A 19,013-nucleotide genomic window follows, 5' to 3' on the forward strand; every position below is an offset into this window, starting at 1 on the left:
CCGCCTTCTGCAGCGCGTATTCAGACACGTGGACGGGAAATTCCCCATAGCACGAGACCGCTTTCACGCTACTACCGTGATCATCTGTTTAGAGAAGTGCTTACATGCACAGCGACTTTAAAGAGGAGCTATACAGGAACACACACGTGTTCAGAGGTGATCTGAGCCATTAATTGTCTCTCAAATCTGCATATTAGAGTTTATTAGACTATTAATTCTGTAAATAATACTAATTAATAATATCCTTGATGTCTGGCTACAGCTTATATTGTCTCATAACAATACAGAGCTTATTCAGTGTACACATATCAGATCTAACTGTCATCTGGACTTCCCCTGCATTTATAATTCACAATTATCTAGTGGGTGCAATAATTAGCTGCTGCAATATTTTGTGCAATTATTCAACTATGCAATATTACTGTTATTCCGTACTTGTTTATTGTATTGATGTATATATTGTAGTTACATTTCACACTTACAGCCTCAGCACGGTGACGATATATATTGTATTTTTAATATTTTAATACCTTAAGTATTAGTGGTAAATACTGTAGCATAATGCACATTTTTATTTTATATTATTATTGCTTCATATTTACATGCTACTCTTATTCTTACTTCTTATAATTCGCTATTCTTTACATCAGAGAAACTGTATTGAATCTGTATAAATTCTTAAAAGTCCTTGAACACTAGTCAACAAACTGATCACTGAGAAATGGTTATGACTTCTTGTTCTTTATAAGTGGGAATGACCTACATGCTACTGAAAGTGGCCTAGATCTCGATCAGTCTAAATAGGCACCTGTAGCAGACACCCATATGTGTGTGGGTTGTTTGTGTCAGAGAAAAAAAAATACAACTTTTTTTTTTTTTTTTTTGGCATAGATCAGCCATGACAACATAAGTTAGGTGTTACACCAGTGATACTAAACTAACCACCCACAAGCTAAATCTTGCCAGCAATAGGGTGCCAGGTGGTCTGCCCACCATTTTATAATTCACAATGAAAATGAATTGATTCACTGTGAGAATTTTCTTGTACTTTGGTTGTAAATAAGCTGTCAGGGTGCAGCATTAAAAAAGCATTAAAATAGTCAACAAAGGTGCCAGGGGAGGATACAACAGAGGTCCAATCCATGCCCAGAATATCCTCAACTTCTAAAGCTGGCCCTTGTTAACAAAAGTTGCCCAAGATGAGCATGCTTGTCTTTAACCAACATCACTAAAGGCTTCATGTTGATCCACCAGCCATTAAAACCACAAACTTTTTTCAGTTCAGATATACTAACATTCCTTTTCATTTCTAGGTGAGCTCAAGGCAATTGAATCGAACGCGAATCGAGTGACATCATTGGCCTTGTGAAGACCTCCCCAGAGGTTAAATACCTGGGTTGTTTCCACACCAGTTTTTCAGACTAGTTCCAGCCTAGTCAGACAAACATGAACTGATGAAGCCTCTTGGATAAGAGGTGAAACCTCTTCTAAGACAAAACCAAGTCCAGTTGCGTTCGATTCATTTGCCTTGAGATAACTATGACCTGGATGAATGAGAATATCCACAGGCATTTCTAGGTGATTAACACTCAACTCACTGCATGCCAGTTACCCATGTTAACACTGAGCTGATGCAGGTGCTGGTGATCCGCCCCCTCCCCTCAGGGCTATCACTGATCAATAAACCCCCGGACAGCTGGAGCTGACCCTCTGCATTCTCTCACAAAGCACCACCCTGCCCCCACCTCCTCCTTTTCTCTCTCTCAGCTGATCATGTGGCACTACTGGGCTGCGTGAGAAGTCACGGGTCCCTGCCTCCTCTGTCCACTCTGAATCGGGTAGACCTCTACATTCGGATTCTGTCCCACCTGCGGCCTCTATGAAGATGCACTGTGGAAGAGGGGGATGGTTTCCTTCGCTCAGTGCGATAATGGAAACTTGATCACTTCTTGCATGAGTGACCACTGTAAACAACAAAAGGATCAAAGATGTGGGAGCATTAGTTGCAGCTTCCTTTTGTGCTCCGGCCAAACAAAGGAGACCCCTCCCTACTTAAGAGACTATGGAGAAAAACACCTGTAATTACTAAAGAGAAAGTCAGAATCCTTTAGGGACGAGTCATTGTCATAGACACAGTGTGCAAGTTAAAGTGTCCTAGAGCAGAGTTATATAAGTTGTGAACAAAATGTAATCGCGATACAACCTTTGCATTGCATTTGTTACTAAAGGTTTGACTGGTTTATCATTCGAAAGCCCTGAAATGAAATATTAATGAGAAAAAGTATACAGTATTGATGGCAGTACATACATCTTAAGAAAACAAACCTAAGTTATTCATTAACATACATTAGTCTGTGATGTATTAGCGTCAGGGAGTATCAGCAGAAATCATTGAGGCCATAAGGCAGCTCTCAGTGGGACCTATAGACAGGCCTCTATAACATAAATAATGAATATGGATGAATTCACTGCAGCTCTCACCACTTTCCAGGAACATGAATTTTAAATTCAGCACACTGTTGACTTAACTAATTGAGCCCTGTCTATCAGTATGTGGAATATGGCTTTGCTTTGATGAAAGACATGTCTCAAAGTGTTTGAAGTGCACAACCACAAATTACATTTGCACGCTTTATCCAGACAAAACTTCAACTGAGATGAGGATACATTAACAGGATACTGAGGCTGTCAAATATCTGTTAATGCCTCTCTCTGACGTTAAAAAATATTTTCATTGACCTGCGTTCGCATCACGGAAAGCCAGTATTCATAAAAAGTTTCCATCGACGCCTGAGAACCCTGGGATAGAACAGACCGGCATCAGTTTATGTTACACCAGAAGGCTGTTTCTGAAGAGCGATGCATGCACGCCCACACACACTTGCAGAAGCATGCATGCACATACCCGTGCATGCCAGCACACACAAACACACATGGCTGCACAATCACATGCCCTACTTCCTCTGTAACCTCAAAAGGCCATTCTCCCTCTTGATATCTCATTCTCTATATGCATGTGCACACGCATCTATCACAAACACACGCTGCTCGTCTCCCACCGAAACATTCCCAGCATGTGAATCCTGCCTGGAAACTGGAAAGGAGGGATTTCATTTGCTCCAACTGGACATGTTCCATGGCAACCGCATCCTGACTGCAAGCCAGTTAGATGAGACATGTGCAGCACACTGACCCAATGACGGAGATCATACTGGGGCAGTGACCTGATAACAAAAGGGGGCTGGCATCATTGCCCTCTTTGGCACTCTTCATTGCAACTTAAGCTAAAAGAAACAGCTCTGAAGATCCCCTACATCAGGTAGTGTTTTGGGGTATTTTCCCATGGAAACTGGACGACATGATCAGGATCGGCAATCTGGATCAAAGCATATGACAGCATCTGAAGCTGTAAGGTCAAGTAAACACATGCACATACATTCATGTAGGCATTTATGTAAAAGTCCTGTGGGAATAGCCTTAGGTTTGTTATATCATCAAAGTCATCTGTTGTTTTTTAAAGTCAAGTGACCTGGAAAAATGTATGCAATATCTGACCTTTGCCTTTGCTCTGTTAAACAATAAACAATGAATATTTTATGCACTAGTACCACCCATGTCAGGAAAAACAGTCCCTCTATATGAGTTGTAAAAATGCGCATCCACACGTCTACCTGTCGTTTTATAAGTTGTATTATAACTGATGGTTTTAACGCAACAGTCAAAAATGTCAGCTCAATGGTGGGAAGACAAAAGGTGAAAGTGTGGTTGTTTTTCTGTCGCTCTACAACCCCTAACAGGTCCTCTCGGGTGAAGACTGATTGAATAATGCAGCAGGCGTGGAGTAGGGTAATTTTGTGCTTGAACCCAGCCTCTTTTAGAAATTGTGAAGGTGAGGCTAGTTATGAGAGCAATGACACCTGATCCGAGCGCCGTAACTGAGAGCATTGGCCACCTTTGTCAGGGCTGTCTGGCAATCATACATCCCTGTCTGGCTGTAGACTCCTGGCCAAACCTCACACTCAGAGTGACTCAGATACAAAGGCTTTTGTTGTTGTGGGGGATCATCTCACACTTAACAAAACTCATCCTCAAGAGGAATATAGAGAGGAGAAGCCAAATGTGTTGTGTTCTGTAAAAATATCCAAATACTGTGCATTCCCTTAGTGAATGAGGTCATCACATTGGAGTTACTGTAAGTAACATCCCACTCGTTTGTGTTTCCAGTAGCTAGACGATGACTGAAGAAACCATCACTCTGAAATTTCCCGTAAAACATAAAGTTGGTGATATTCTGTTTGTGTTTTTGTCAACAAATCCCATTAAAGGACAAAAAACATAACCACAGCCTGATATGTCTTGTTCTGCTGTGCCATAGACCTCCATCATGTCCAACAGCTAGGCAGTGAGCAACACTGACGTATTTTTTTATGACCATAAACTTGGGTAGTTTAGTTTGAGTCAATCCCATACAGGCTACACCATCTGCAACAAATACATGGCTGAAAATAGTCCCCAACCAATGTGCCATTTGCTCCTGTTTGAGTAATGTTTGCAGAAAACTACAGTGTCCTGCTGTTTCAAGAAATTATTTCATATATATTTATCAAATAAAGTATATTTTGAAAGACTATCATCTTCAGTAAATGGCTTAAGAGCTGGGGCATGGTGGGGAAGCTGTTAAGAGACGCACTAACACATTCTTGATTTTGTTTTTGTTTTCATTAGATTTGTTTACAGTAAGAAAGATATAGAATATTTCTCTTCTTATCCTTTAATGGTGCCATTTGGTCAAAAACAAATTTTGTGGGGCGTCGGTGGCTTAGTGGATAGAGCAGGTGCCCCATGTACAAGGCTGTTGCCGCAGTGGCCCAGGTTCAAGTCTGGCCCGCGGCCCTTTGCTGCATGTCACTCCCTCTCTCTCTCCCCCTTTCACGCTAGACTATCCTGTCAATTAAAGGCTAAAATGCCCCTAAAAATATCTTTTAAAAAAAATTTGTAATATTGTAAATTGGTTTTAACTTAATCCAGAAAATTCGGTTTTTGGATTAAACACACAGTATGTAACTTCTCTCAATCAAAACAATAACAAATGATGGACTTAAATGATGTCATTAAGTAGCGTGGGATCATGGGAGTTGTTGTCTTCATTATTAAATAACCACAAGTGCTGATGAAAACATTTCTGATGTGACTCAGGAAGAAATACTGTTATTAACGTAATGTAATTTTATCCTGATAAACTAGCTGTTAGTTATGTTAGCTAAGGTAACATTTACTTGCTAACTTCGGCATTAGATGAGTTGACTACCCATAACATCTGAAAGACATGGGGCATTGCCGCGTCATGTGGAGGGTTTGGAAGCCTATAGACTATATTAACTGGTACTGAACTAATTAACTGGATCATTTTAACAACAGGCTGCACTGATTTGATTGATTTATTTTAATGTGAAATGCTGCTTCACATACTTCTGCTACAATGACATATTCATTTTTATTATTCTTAAACAGATTGTGCTAATTTTTTTACGCAGTGTTATGTAGTTTTTACCTTTTGGAGGGCTGCGGAGTCAGACATAGACAGAGAAAAATAGCTTCACAAAAATGGAGTAGAGCCGCGTGGTGCCCGCATGGGCAAGTGTGGCTTTCATCTTCAGTGTAGCAGCTTCAGTTGGTTATAATGGTCGCAGTCTGCTGCGGACATGCTGAGGCTAATGTGTCAGGCTGTGGCCCTATCCCATGTTTTTTTCCGTAATGCTATTGCAGCTAATGTTATGTGTTGAATTCAGTTGTGGGGTAGCCCAGCGCTGTTGTCTGTGGTCAACATTGTTCTAATGTTCAACCTTTAGCGTAGCAGCTTTTGGCTGGCATGAGCCACTTGTCATAGTAGGACATTGTAATGAGCTGGATCAAACTGACACATCATACCAATAAATCAACCAATTTAATAAACAATAATAATAACAATCAACTTCCTTCCTCACTTACTGACGTATCATCTGGAGTTTCCCATGTTTTCCCAGAAGTCAGAGCAACTAGAGGGGACACTATGGAAAATGAAATGCACCGTTGCCTTGAATAAAATTACAGAGTTCTCTGGGTTTGAACATTGTTGGAAACATTTGGCCTAATTTCATTACATAGCTCAACAAAATATATAATATAGGTCTAGTGTGGAAATGTTACATAGTGTACCTTTAAATGTGGGCATGACTGAGCTAATGAATTATTTGTTCCTGTTTGACTGACTGTTTAACCTTTGAAACCATGTCTGCTGACCCCTGTGATGACTGTATGACGCTAACCACAGAACCATGGTGACCATGTCAGTGCACTGTGGTCTGGAGCTCAGACATTTTTATTTCATTCCTCCATTAATCCTAGCTCTAGAGGCTCTCCTGTGTGGGAAAAGAGGAAGACTGAACTACTGTGGCATGTGTAACAGCTCTACATACGCTGACCCTTCGCTGAACCAACCACCATTTGATCTTCACTGCAGGCAGTGTAGCACAGCTCTGCATGACATGTTGTACTTTATATTATAGCGGAGACACATTGAAGTCCAGCAATTCACAGACTGCAGGTGATACTTTCATGTCAACCGAGAAGAATCAATTGAAAGGCCCGTCTTTAGGATTCTGCAGTATTTTGCCCGCCGGCTACTCGTAGGCAGGAGTGGCCTCAAAAACTCTGGGCTCCACTTAATGAGACTGACTGGTGTGTCAAGCTGTCCTGCTCACTCTTAAGAGAATGTGAGGGTGTATGTGTGGCACTCGTGCACGTATACATGCACACAGTGGATAAGATTGGATAACTGTGTGGGAGAGCTGACCAGTTATCCCGGCTCCACAAAGGCACCCTGTTTAATCTGCTCCACACATTAAAGCCACGGCACCTCAAAGCAGGCATGTCCTAACAGCTGTGGACATGACTCTGTCTCTCCCTCTGAAGTGAGGCAGCGCAGCGGTGTCCACAGCCATGCAGCAGAGAAGCATAGGATGAAGACTCGGAGACGGCTCGCCATGAATGAGTCAATCTCACACCGGGGTTATGACAATCCAAAGAGCCCTCAAAACCCAACACAGCCCTTCAAGCGTGCACAAAGGGCTTTTCTCCACCATTAAAGGCGTCACACTGGTCCTTCAACGCTTTGAAATGCTGATATTGTTTTCTACAGGATTTTCGTCATGCTTTCAACATGAAATCCCCAGAGGTGATAATAAAAAGACATCAAATAAATGTAACAAATGGCTTAATATTTTATCACTGTTGAATTTAAATAAAGCTGATTACAATCAGCGCTCTGGCTTTTAAAGCAGCACAGAACAACCACAGCTGTATCAGGATTTATTTATTTGCAAGTTAATTAACTGTGGATGGCTGAAAGGCGGCCTGCTGCTGTGTGGAGGTCCAGCTTAGAGGCCTGCAAGCTGTGTGTGGAAAAGCACCATTAATGGCATCTATCATCAGCTACTAATTATGCTGCCTGTGGGCCCCGACTGGATCCGGTTTCAGCTTTGGGCTCCAGCCACCAAACACTTAGCATTCATATTTAATCACACCTCATTATCCCCCAACAATGTAGGAAGGAGACAGAGACCTTACCTGATATGCTAGACAGACATGATCAACATACAGACAGAAAGAAAATGTCACACACACAAACCATCACCTGCATAGACAAACAGCAGCGACGCACAAGCGCCACTGTCAATGGGCACTTGGAGAGAGGTCTCCACTCTTGAAGTGACTCAGCCTCTTTGATGAGAGGTAGCACCCCAATTCTGTGCTTTCTCAGCAAGTTGGTCCTTTCATGTGAGATCCTTTTCTTTTCAGTGTTTTCGGGTTCAAAGAGCAGCAAAAGCAAACGGAGGCTAATCCTTTATCCTCACAACAACTGCTGGTGTGTTGCCAGGTTATCAGCTTAGAGTCATCATGATGTCACACTCTTCAGGTGTAAGTAGTCTGATGTTGGACATCAAATATGACTTTGGTCTACTTGGGACACCTGCCCTTGTTATTGTCATGCAGGTGAAACAGAATACACTGAGTCATGTGCTTCACGTATGGTGCAATAGAGACAGTTTCATGATGAGGAACTGTCAGTGTCATGCCTCTCTTTTGATTTGTGTGTGTGTGTGTTTTCACTTGTCTTTCAGGTGTTCTTTATTTGCTTGTGTTTGTGTGAGTAAGAATTCGTCAGTGCGAGTTAGCAGCCAACTGAAGAGTTACTGTATCTGATGTGCTTCAGCAAGTCCTTTCAGGAGCAGGTCTGTGCAATTTGTACTTAACACTGGTGCGGATAATTATCCAGCGCTTGTTCGTCCAGTTCTAGGACTCTAGCCAGCTGAAATTGGAGATGCTCCTGAAAGATGCAGGAGCTATTAAACAAAAAACACTGCAATATCCTGTTTCTTGGAGCTGTGAATCAACACACAAATCTTGTCTCCCTCGTGACTGATTTCTCCTGTTATGATTTTATGAATCTGGGAGTGAAAATCAGGGGTTGAAGGAGTACTGAAAGTCTATACTCAAGTAAAAGTACATTAACTCCCATAAAGAAATGACCTAAGTAAAAGTGAAAATATACCATTTGAGAAACCTACTCAAGTAAAAGCAAAAAAAGTTATGAAAAAATAATTTAAGTACAAATTACTGTCCATTTTAATAACCTTAAGGGTGCCAAGGGTAGTGCAAAATAATGAAGAAAAAATAGCACTTGTCGTTACACATGGAAAAATTAACAAAGCTAACGTTAGCTAGTTTACTACATTTTAAAATGAGGAGTTTTAAAAGCTGAGATCTGTTTTCCAGGAGGCACAGCAAGCACTTCATTATGTAACTGTTGTCTTTCTTTTTTTTTTTTTTTATAGATTTTTGGTATATAAAGTGTAGCCAGATGTGGCCAAGGATTATCCCGCAGTCCCTCTTGTTCTGGGTTTTACTCCGTCATCATTGCATCATGGTCAGAAGACAAGTGATACTTCTTTTTCTTTCAGGCAGCTGGAGGTTTGGCACCTGCAGTAGAGGTGCTCTTTGCACACTCTCCCCCCTACCCTCAATCCCCTCATTTAGAGCACACTAGAACTCCTTTAACACTTCACAAAAAAACCTGCTAACACCCACAAACGCGTCCGCCCAAGCAACACTTCAACTCTGATCCAAAATAGTCAGCACTAAGTTTGAAAGAGAGACCAATTAAGTAAGAGACATATAAAAAGACACAGCAACCGCAAACTTTTCTCTAGGGCTGCCCCCTAAAATTCGACCAAACATTAGTCGACCAGAAAGTTCCTTCTTCTGTAAATATTCAGTCTGTGATAAACACAGAAAGGTTGATCATTTTAGTGCAGGGCTACCCAGAGCTTTACATGTGTCCCACAGATAGGCCTACACACTTATAAACAGTACTCAGAAGAAGATCAGCTCTGCACTCAAGCTATACAATGCTTCTTAAGGTTGCTTAGAAACCTCAGACACAACCTGTCGCTGCACTCTTGAAAGCTGGCACAAAAAGGCACAAGACTAGTGCTCAGAGTCCGACCTCGTGTTTTCCAGGCGGTTAAAGACACGGCATGTGCATCTAATTTCCAGGGCTGGTACCTGCGGTTATCACACAGGCTAGTTAATAACATGACAGGCAGGAAATTCAAAGTGTGGGATCATTTTGAGAAGGTGAAGGACGAACACAAGGTGATATGTAAACTCATCTTCATTGGTCGACTACAAACATGACGTATCATCTGAAACATGTCAGTAGCTACATGCCCATTAGCCACTTAGCACAATCATTACTGCTTTGCCGACAGCGTCATTAACAGGAGGCTCGCTCAGTGTGTGACGTGCACTTGTAGATAAAATATAGGCCTATATTAATGAAGGTTCATTAGTATGGTTTTGTATTTCTCTGTAATGTAGCACAGTGTTAACAATGTTACTGATACTATTCTTTCTCACACCTTCAACTCAAACCATTGTGTTGCCCTGCCCAAAATATATGATTTAATAATTAAATTAATGTCGTAAACATGCAGGTGACTAGTCGACTAATGGCCCTAAATGAAGACTATTGGTCGACTAGGAAAAATCTCTCATAATTCACAGATACCATCACTGGTGTTACGTAAGGTATGTGGTTACATGTCTTTTGGGGCTATTATGGTGACATATATTTTCTCACATATCTTTTATAAGTCTGTTACATGTCCCCAGAGTCATGTCATGTTCTCCCTCCATGTCACATTGTATGTCACACTGGCCACGAGATCACAGAAAACGTGGTCACCTCGCAGTTTTATGCAATCTTCAGGCCTCGCCATACTTGGTTCAGAGCCTACTCGAGGTTGTAGAAGTGTAAACAAAACATTTAAGAGTCATTTGACCCCATGCAGGGACAAGTAATCATTGTGTGACCTCAGACACTGCCGTCTCTCATTTCTCATCACAGACAGGAGGCCAAGAGAGAAAGTCATCAACAGGCACGTACACATGCCCCTCAAACTCCCCAAAGTATCATCAAAGAAACATATGTACTCATACACCAACCCCAAAATGCACAAGTGCGGCACTATGCAGAGGACATACATTAGGCATGCACAGAGATAGAGTCATCTTATCCAGACCTTGTTTTTATCAATTTCTGCCATTTTCTAATAATATTTTCAAATATCAAAGTAAACCCTGTGATGAAAAGCATGTAACGGAATATGCTGAAGGTGTCACAAGCTTTGACCCTGAATTATTCATTCAAGAAAAGCCGCCTGATAGAAAATCAATCATTCAATCCTGATCAGATACACAGTCTGCTGAAATATTAGCTGTGGGGAAACATCATATATCAGCCCATCAATGCTCCTTAATGTATATTCCATTAAAAATTTACACTCTGGTCAGAGAGTGTGTCAAGTATGTGCATGTACGTGAGCGCGGAGGAGACAGTGTGTGTGTGTGTGTGTGTGTGTGTGTGTGTGTGTGTGTGTTTGAGTGGGGTGGGGTCACTCCGTCCACTGTCTAGTCTCAGTCTGGAGGGCTGACGGCCTGTCATCGGGGCAGCCGGCAGACAGCAGGGGGGTCACGCGGGTGTAGTGACCTCCAGGCAGCGTTACGTGAACCCCCTCATGGACCGTGATGAAGTCAGATTGCCTAATCCACGGAAAACAAAAGTGCTGTCAGTCAGGCTGGACAAGTCATCAACAACAGCAGCAGCACCAGCAGCCTGGGAGAATTTCAGCACGCGGGACGGGCCCTCGGCGTAGGAGCAGCGACCCACTTATGGGATATTGATGATAGAAAGACGCCTGGCTCTTACACGACTGCTGCTAATGGTCTCTAAGTGTTCACTAGTGAAAATGCATTTTCTGTTTGGTTAAATAGGATATGCTCATTACGACTGTGCTCTCTGTTTTATTGTAAGTGCTTCTGACGATTGGTCTGCGAGTGTCGAATAACAATCGATGCCTGGCCTTTAAAGCTGCATATGGGACTTAAATGTATGAATGTATTTCGATGGGAGAGTGTCTGGCAGGATAAACAAGCTGGTTTTGTGTTTGCCAATATGGACGGATTATTTAAATCTCCTGAAATCATAATCCAATGCACGTGTAGCAGGGTGGTGTTTATCATTCTCCCAACACTCTTAAACACTTTCTAAATGCTTTCTGTTGTTTGGGTTGGCTGCCAATCCCAGTGCATCCCATCAAAATATTAATATTCACTGAATTCTTTTCAATTAACGAGAAATACTCACATGCAATGCGCCACAACCTGCTGTAATGTACACTGTTTACATACTGTCTGCAGTTGTTTGTTACCCAGCTGACGATAAGCATCTCCAGTGAACCATAATGCGCATTATGAATGAGATCATCATCCGCTGTAATGTTCAGCCAGAACACGAGACCTAACAGTTTCACTTGGTGGAACCCCCCTTCTCCACCGAGCACATCCTCTCCTTCCACTTCAGATGATGTCATTCCAACAGCTTTGTTATTCTTTGTGAATATTTAACCCAGATAAGCAGGTACTCAGACAGGGATGAGCCAACGAAGAAGAAGAAGTAGAGCGATGCGAAGAGATGTGATAGCGAGAGGGAGCTTGACCACATGCCAGGAGTATGAGGTGACCGGGTGTTGACTGCCCCACGAGGAATCCCTTTGATAGTGCTCCTATCTGCCCAGCGATCAATACGTAGCACCGTGCTGATAAAAGAACGCGGCCCACATCAAAGCGTGCGTCTGCCACGACGAGGGGGATAAGTAATAAGATGTCAATTATTAATGGAGGGGAAGGGTCCCCTTTCAAGTGGGAGAGAATTTAGATAATGAAAATCAAACAAAATCCATTTTTTGCAAATAACAGCCTCAAGTTATTTAAATGCTTTTTAAATTCTTACTTTCTTTTAAAGCCACTTCTCATGTACAACAAAAGCTTTTGTTTTACATAGTCGATGCTGCTTTAACATAAGACTGTTTTGAAAAGATGCATTCTTACACCAACAAAAGACGTAACCTTCCAGTAACCTTCAGACAACATTGTTCCACAGCTGTGAGTTTGAACCTGTAACCTTCACCTCCACATAACCCCCCATCTGTCCCTCCAAACTATGGATCCATATTCACATGCACCTGAACTCTCCACACCTCTCTGTGGCTCTCGATCAATATCCCCACAGTGGCTTTGTTCTTTCATGTTTTGATTCAGGTGGCCAAAAAAGTTTTTTTCTTTTGTTTGGTCGGGTTTCAACCAAGCAGACTTTTGAAATTCACTTCTTTTGATTCCGCTTGTCAGACGCGATGATTTATTGATCAGGATGCCCGTGGTAATCAAGGAAAAAAGAAAGATTGGCACTGCACTTAAGACCTCTCCACTGTTATTAAACAATGTAAAGCCTGGTGTTATATCCCTCAATGTGGCTGGAATGTTAAATATTCATGGAGGACGACTCAACATATGGATTAACATGCATATTTTATGTTGACAATCCCATATGGCAGAGATGTACTGTATAGCGCCAATAGGCTTTGCAATAAAAACATCTTCCTTCTCTGTCTTTCTGCCCTTTTCACTTTGCCCATAGGCAACTACTTGCAGTCTTCTCTGTGCTGAAGTGAAAAAAAAAAAAAAAAAAAAGCCAGCATAATCACTAATGAACCTCTGTGAGTGTTTCAGGGTCGCTCTTTCCCGTGAAGTTCACATGAAAGCTTTTATTGATTTCTTAGACCAGACAAATGTGCTGTGAAGTTTTCTCTCGACTCCCACCTCAAACCTCGTACCCCCTACCTGCTGCTGGCTCAGCCTGTGTGAGCTCCATGGAAGGTCATGTTTGTTTATTTCCATCCAACCGGTCAGGGAAATTAGTCTCTAAATACACCACTGCTTTATTTGCCTCATTTATTCGCTGAAGATCATCCACTGAACTCCTTGACATTTTCCTTTGAATATCAATTTGAATATCCTAGGGAGATTAAGGATACAGAAGTACAGAGCTACAGTAAATATAGGCATGAGAATGCGTTAATTTAAAGCAAACTATCTTTGACAAGTGCCAGAACAGATAAGCAACAACAAGCAAAGTAAATCCCAGAGGTCTTTAAAACAGTACAATACATTTAAGTTTCTTTTAGTTGGTAAAACAATAATAGAAGTTTACAGCTGTAAAGCAGCAGCAGTCAGGGGTTGAGTGGGGGTGCAGGGGTCTCTCCTTCCAGCCCTCCCTGGTTGCCTAATCTGCTCCTTTTGACAGGCTAATGTGCTGACTCTGGGATTCTCCAGCGCTCAGCAGGGAGCTCCTGGCCACCTGCAGCTGAGGACAGCCCAGGAATGATCACATCAACATCAACAATGGGATCCTTCAAAGGTCAAGCTGGGATGCCTATTTCTGGCCCCCCACATCAGGGCAGTGACCAGTGCAAGCCTCTATACAGTGACCCCCGGGGGGTTAAAGGATCCCTTTCCATCACATCTCCATTAAATTCAAATAATGGAAACACAAGGACATTTTGACAAAATTTAGCTTGTGCAGAAGCTGTTTGCGAAGAAAAGAAGCCATGCTGAGGCTCATGAAATAAACGTTTACTGCTTTTTAAATAAAAGCTCTTGGTCAGAAAGTCATAGTATTCATATCTTGTGAATATTGGCGTTAGGAGTGAAAGTTGGTGTGTATGGGCAAATGAAGTTCTACATCAGACATTAGACTTCATGCATGTGCACAGATGAACCATTGCAACTGTCGGACAAATTGTAATTATTCCTAAATATCATTATATTTGTTGTCCTGTTGAAAAGTGTCATTTATTTCTCTGTGCTTACATTTAACTCTTTGTAATTACAGTACAGAGGCTGTCTACCCACTGACTTTTTTACCTTATTAGCCAGACGTTTGGTGTTACTCAAGTGGAAGTCCACAACACCTCCCTCACACACACTACGGATACAGGAAGTCCTTAATTTTGTCAAACTGAAAAGAATCAGCTGCATAATGAGGAGCTCCCCATTATGCACCCAATTCTACTCAGGCTCCCCCGAGTATGTACAAGAGCTGGACTTTCCAGATATTCCTGAATGAATGATCATCTATTTTACAGGCATTCAATTGTGATGTGACAGGCAGTTGTGCAACTAACAACAATTATATTATGTTTTAGTATTTGGTGTAATTTGTTGCTTTGTTCTTTGTCTTGTTCTGGGTACCAATTTGGTTTGTAGTATATGTCTTGTCTTGGTCCTGCTCTTGGTTTTGTATTGTTCTTATTTTAATTACTATTCACTTTTTGTAGTTTTTTTTTGCATCTGTCAGAAGCCTAGAGAGCTATTTGTGTGCTGTTATCTGTGGGACACATACATGTACATTACAACAAGAGAGAGGAACAGGGAAAAAGTGGACAAGGCGGTGATGCTTAACAGCAGAGTGCAATTTGAAAGCCGCACAGTATCATTTCATAACTCAGGTAGCCATGGTGCCTAATGCAAGATACAGGCAGGGTATGGCGACAGCTCTGGCGAAGCAATGTGTCTTTCCATTTTGCCACGTATTGCAAATTTTCACAGCAAATTGAACAATTAAAGGCCTTGGACTCAGTGTTCAAGGTTGCAGTGCAGAACAATTTTTACTGGATGCAAATTTGGTGTCCACAGGCCTTAATTCTCAAAGCACCTTCAAAGGGCGCAATGCATCCCTAACTGTGACAGAAAGGAAACAGCATCTCGATGCTCCTGTGCTAGTTATTCAAATTAGGTAATATGCATATATTTGGTGCAAAATTCCCCCCTTTCTATGCAAATGAGCCTCACTGCAAAAAACAGTCCAATTCACAAAGATCAGTGCTAACAGCCACACGCAATTACAGTGAAATTAGTTGTGGCTTCAGAGGGTTGCTAACTGGAGCACATTTATGAGGCGTGTCACATCTGCACTGACCTGGTTCCCTGTCATGTTTAAATTCCTTGCATGGATTTTTGAGGAATGCCTCTGCACCTAGTCGGTCAGAAAATTTGTTTTGCCCTCAAAAAAGGGGGAAATTGCACTCAGGTGAAGAACTTAATGGCTGTGTTCGTGCTGTAATAGCATTAGTGCAATATTTTCTGTGAATCAGACCTTGAGGTAGCCGTTGCAAGTGAGACGCAATTTGTGGTGCTCTCAGCAGCCATGATCATTATTTGTGTGAATTTGCCTCTCCAAGTGCACAATATAAAGCTGCAGAGTCAGTATTACTATGACTACCAGAACAGGCTAGACTGAACAGCCCGTGTGAAAGACAGCGACTAACCACAAAGCACTCATAATGTACATTTTGTAAGGTAGCACCGCACCACAAAGAATCATTTCAATCAAACTGCCTTGAAGTATCTTGTCTGCCACACATACAGAGTGTAACTCTACCGCTGTGTGATGAAATCGTCAATTCATAATGAAAGTGGATCTGTAGGCGTTTCCCACAGTGAGATCATTCCTTTCTTTATTTGCACCCCTGTCTTACCTAAGGGGGTATTTTAGAGACAGAATGAGGGGATGCGGTCAACTGTGCTTAAACAAATTGATAACTGCGGTGAAGTTTAGGAGAATATAATGGATTAGCATTCCCCTTGTGTTTTCTGTCTTTTACATAAATCTTAAACTGAAATCTCTCAGGCATTTTCACAAAAAGGTGAAACTACAAGGAAGAGAAAGACAACCTTATGACCCTTCCAAATATCAAAACAAACTTGTAAGTCTTTCTCATGTGCCCACCGCTCTCAGCAGACCTCCCAGTGACCCCTCCTCATCTGCACTTCCTCGTTGCCTTCCTTTTATTCCCCTGCTTTTCACACTCCTCTGAGACTCCTCTCCTAGTTCACACCTCTATTGTTACATGGTTCCAAGGTTTGTAATCTTGATCCCTCTGGCTCCCTCCCAGGCCCTTCACACCTCAGTGTGGCCTCCACACCTGAAAAGAGATTAACTGACCATCGCCCCCCCCCTCGCCCCCCCACCCCCCACCCCCCGCCACCCCGCCTCCTCCCCGCACTTCAGTCCTCACTTCTTCTCTCTCCTCACCTTGCTCCGACTTATTAACCCCCCCGCAGTGTGGAGCTCGAGGTCCGGGATAAGGTTACTGTACTGGGGTCGCTGACCGACAAGAAGAGGTAAGTTATTGGGTCATGAGGAGGAGAGAGACACCCCCCGCCTGGGTGCAGACGCTGATGTCATGGCGAGGCGCCTCAGGGACAAGCTGCAGACTGGTGATGTCATAGTATGCTTGAAAATCTGGTGGATGGGTGTATGGATGTGTTTAAAATTAAGCAGATGATGGCAAGGTCCGTGTGTCAAGATAGTGCCATCCATACTTTGTGTGTCTCATTGATGCAATGAGACCGTATCTGGTGCAATTCATGAAAACAGGATGGGATAAGTGGAAACTGACATTGATGAGCAACAGTGTATTGTCTGGTTTTTTTTTTTTTGTTTGTTTTCATTGTCATAACGGGCACCGCAGTCAAAAGCAGTAAAGATCTTAAATCACAAGTCCCTTCCCTGGCCAAGGTGACCGTGAGCGAGCCTACTGTAATTCTAGGATGGTGACGAACGCCTTTCTGTCAACCACAAAGACATTCCACTTCAGACACTTACAGTGTTCGTCTGTCCATGTTTTTGTTGTTCGTTTGGTCAGGCGGTGGAGGGTTGGGGAGGGAGGCACAGCAGCGGCCAGTATAGGGTGCTACCTGTGACCTTGTAAAGGAGAAGTGATGAAAAATTAATGTGAGAAATTCGACCGCTTGTTTTTTTCTTTTGCTATTTAGAATCTCCACAGTTCATAAATTATGTGACTCCATATTTTTCTTTTGACACAAAACAATTGTAGAAAGACTCCAGGCAGGGTGCTGTGTTAGAGTCAGGTAATCGAAGAGCGACCAAGCTGCATTAAACTGATTTATATCTGTAATGTGAAATACTTTAGCCGCATGCCGATCGGGTTTTATATAAAGGCTGTAAAGCAATCGGTGAGCTCAACACTCCATCACATCAGTCATGGTGTGCAGAGTCACACACAGTCCACGGTGAACAAAGAGTCAGGCACACTGTACTGCACATTTAAAGGTTCAGTGTGTAGGATTTAGGAGGGATATAGTGGCAGAAATTGAAGATAATGTATTGAGTATGTTTTCTTTAGTGTATTATCACCTGAAAATAAGAATTGTTGTGCTTCTGTTACCTTAGCTTGAGCTGTTTATCTCTACATAGGGAATGGGTCCTTGTCCACGGTGTCTGCACACTTCTACAGTAGTCTAGAATGGACAATCCAAACACTGGCTCTAGATTCGGCCATTCATGTTTTCACATTGGCCACCGTAGTGAGAAGCCCTCGAGCATCAGATTTTTTCATGTGAAACTGCTTTATTCAGTGTTTTTACTGGTTTAAATGCCAGGTCCATTTGTTTAGGATGTGAGGAGACTTCTGCGTATAATTCGGTTCCTGGTAAAAACCTCCTGAACTGTGAACATTGAAGGAACTAACTTGGAGAAGTTTCAGCTGGTTGCATCTTCAATCCTCGCCACTAGATGCCACTAAATCCCCCTAAATCTTACACACTGTTCATTTAAAGATAACACAAAAGGATAAGCTTTGATGTGTGGTCGCTTTACATGCCTGTGTGTGTGTGTGTGTGTGTGTGTGTGTGTGTGTGTGTGTTATTAACCAGAGGAGAAAGTGTTGACCCCTCTGTCCCCCTGGAAGCCTCTGGCTGACTGAGCAGATCAGAAATAGCTGTGTAATGTGAGGGGCAGCTGTGATTTTGTGCATGTATACAGGCTCAAACATGCAAAGACAGCATAAACAGGTGCCTCCAACACACACTCAGCACACACACACAACCTCTGATATCCCACATTCCAGCACAAGGCCGAGCCCAATCCTCCTTTTCCTCACACCCATCATCGGAAGACTCCCGAACACTGAGTGCGAGATCCATTTACACTAATGGTGAAACATTAGTGGGAGGTAACTCTCTGTCAGATAGTTATGGATTGTGCTGTACGGAGGATGAGGTCACCAGGCAAATACATAGCTGCACTGCCTCACTGTCACTTTTCTAATTGGAACGACAGGCTGGGTCATATCGCTCCTGAGTTAAGATCTTAATCTCCTCAACAGGATTGATGCCGACAATGTTTTATACCCAGTGGACACAAATATTGACACATGTATCCAGATGTATGTGATGATGTGTAACATGAAGCTGTCCCCGGGTCATAGATAGCAGGTGATCTCTTGACCTTGGTGATGATGAGTTCACGCACAGGGCGCAGGGATACAGCTGCATGTGAGGGTTGGGTGTACAGGGTAGTCGATCTGGTGCATCGTGTCGGAGCTTCAGCATCACTACCAGTTGTCTGCCTGGTAAGCTTCGTTGCTAGCCCCCTCCCAACCGGTATGATGAAATCACAGGCAGCTGTTGTTTGGCATGGCAAGACAGGCAACCAAATTCACCAGGGAAGCGCCAAAATGGAGGCCGACCACATTGCTCCACCACAGTCCTTT

This window comes from Epinephelus fuscoguttatus, linkage group LG14, assembly GCF_011397635.1.
Source record: "Epinephelus fuscoguttatus linkage group LG14, E.fuscoguttatus.final_Chr_v1".
Classification (NCBI taxonomy): domain Eukaryota; kingdom Metazoa; phylum Chordata; class Actinopteri; order Perciformes; family Serranidae; genus Epinephelus; species Epinephelus fuscoguttatus.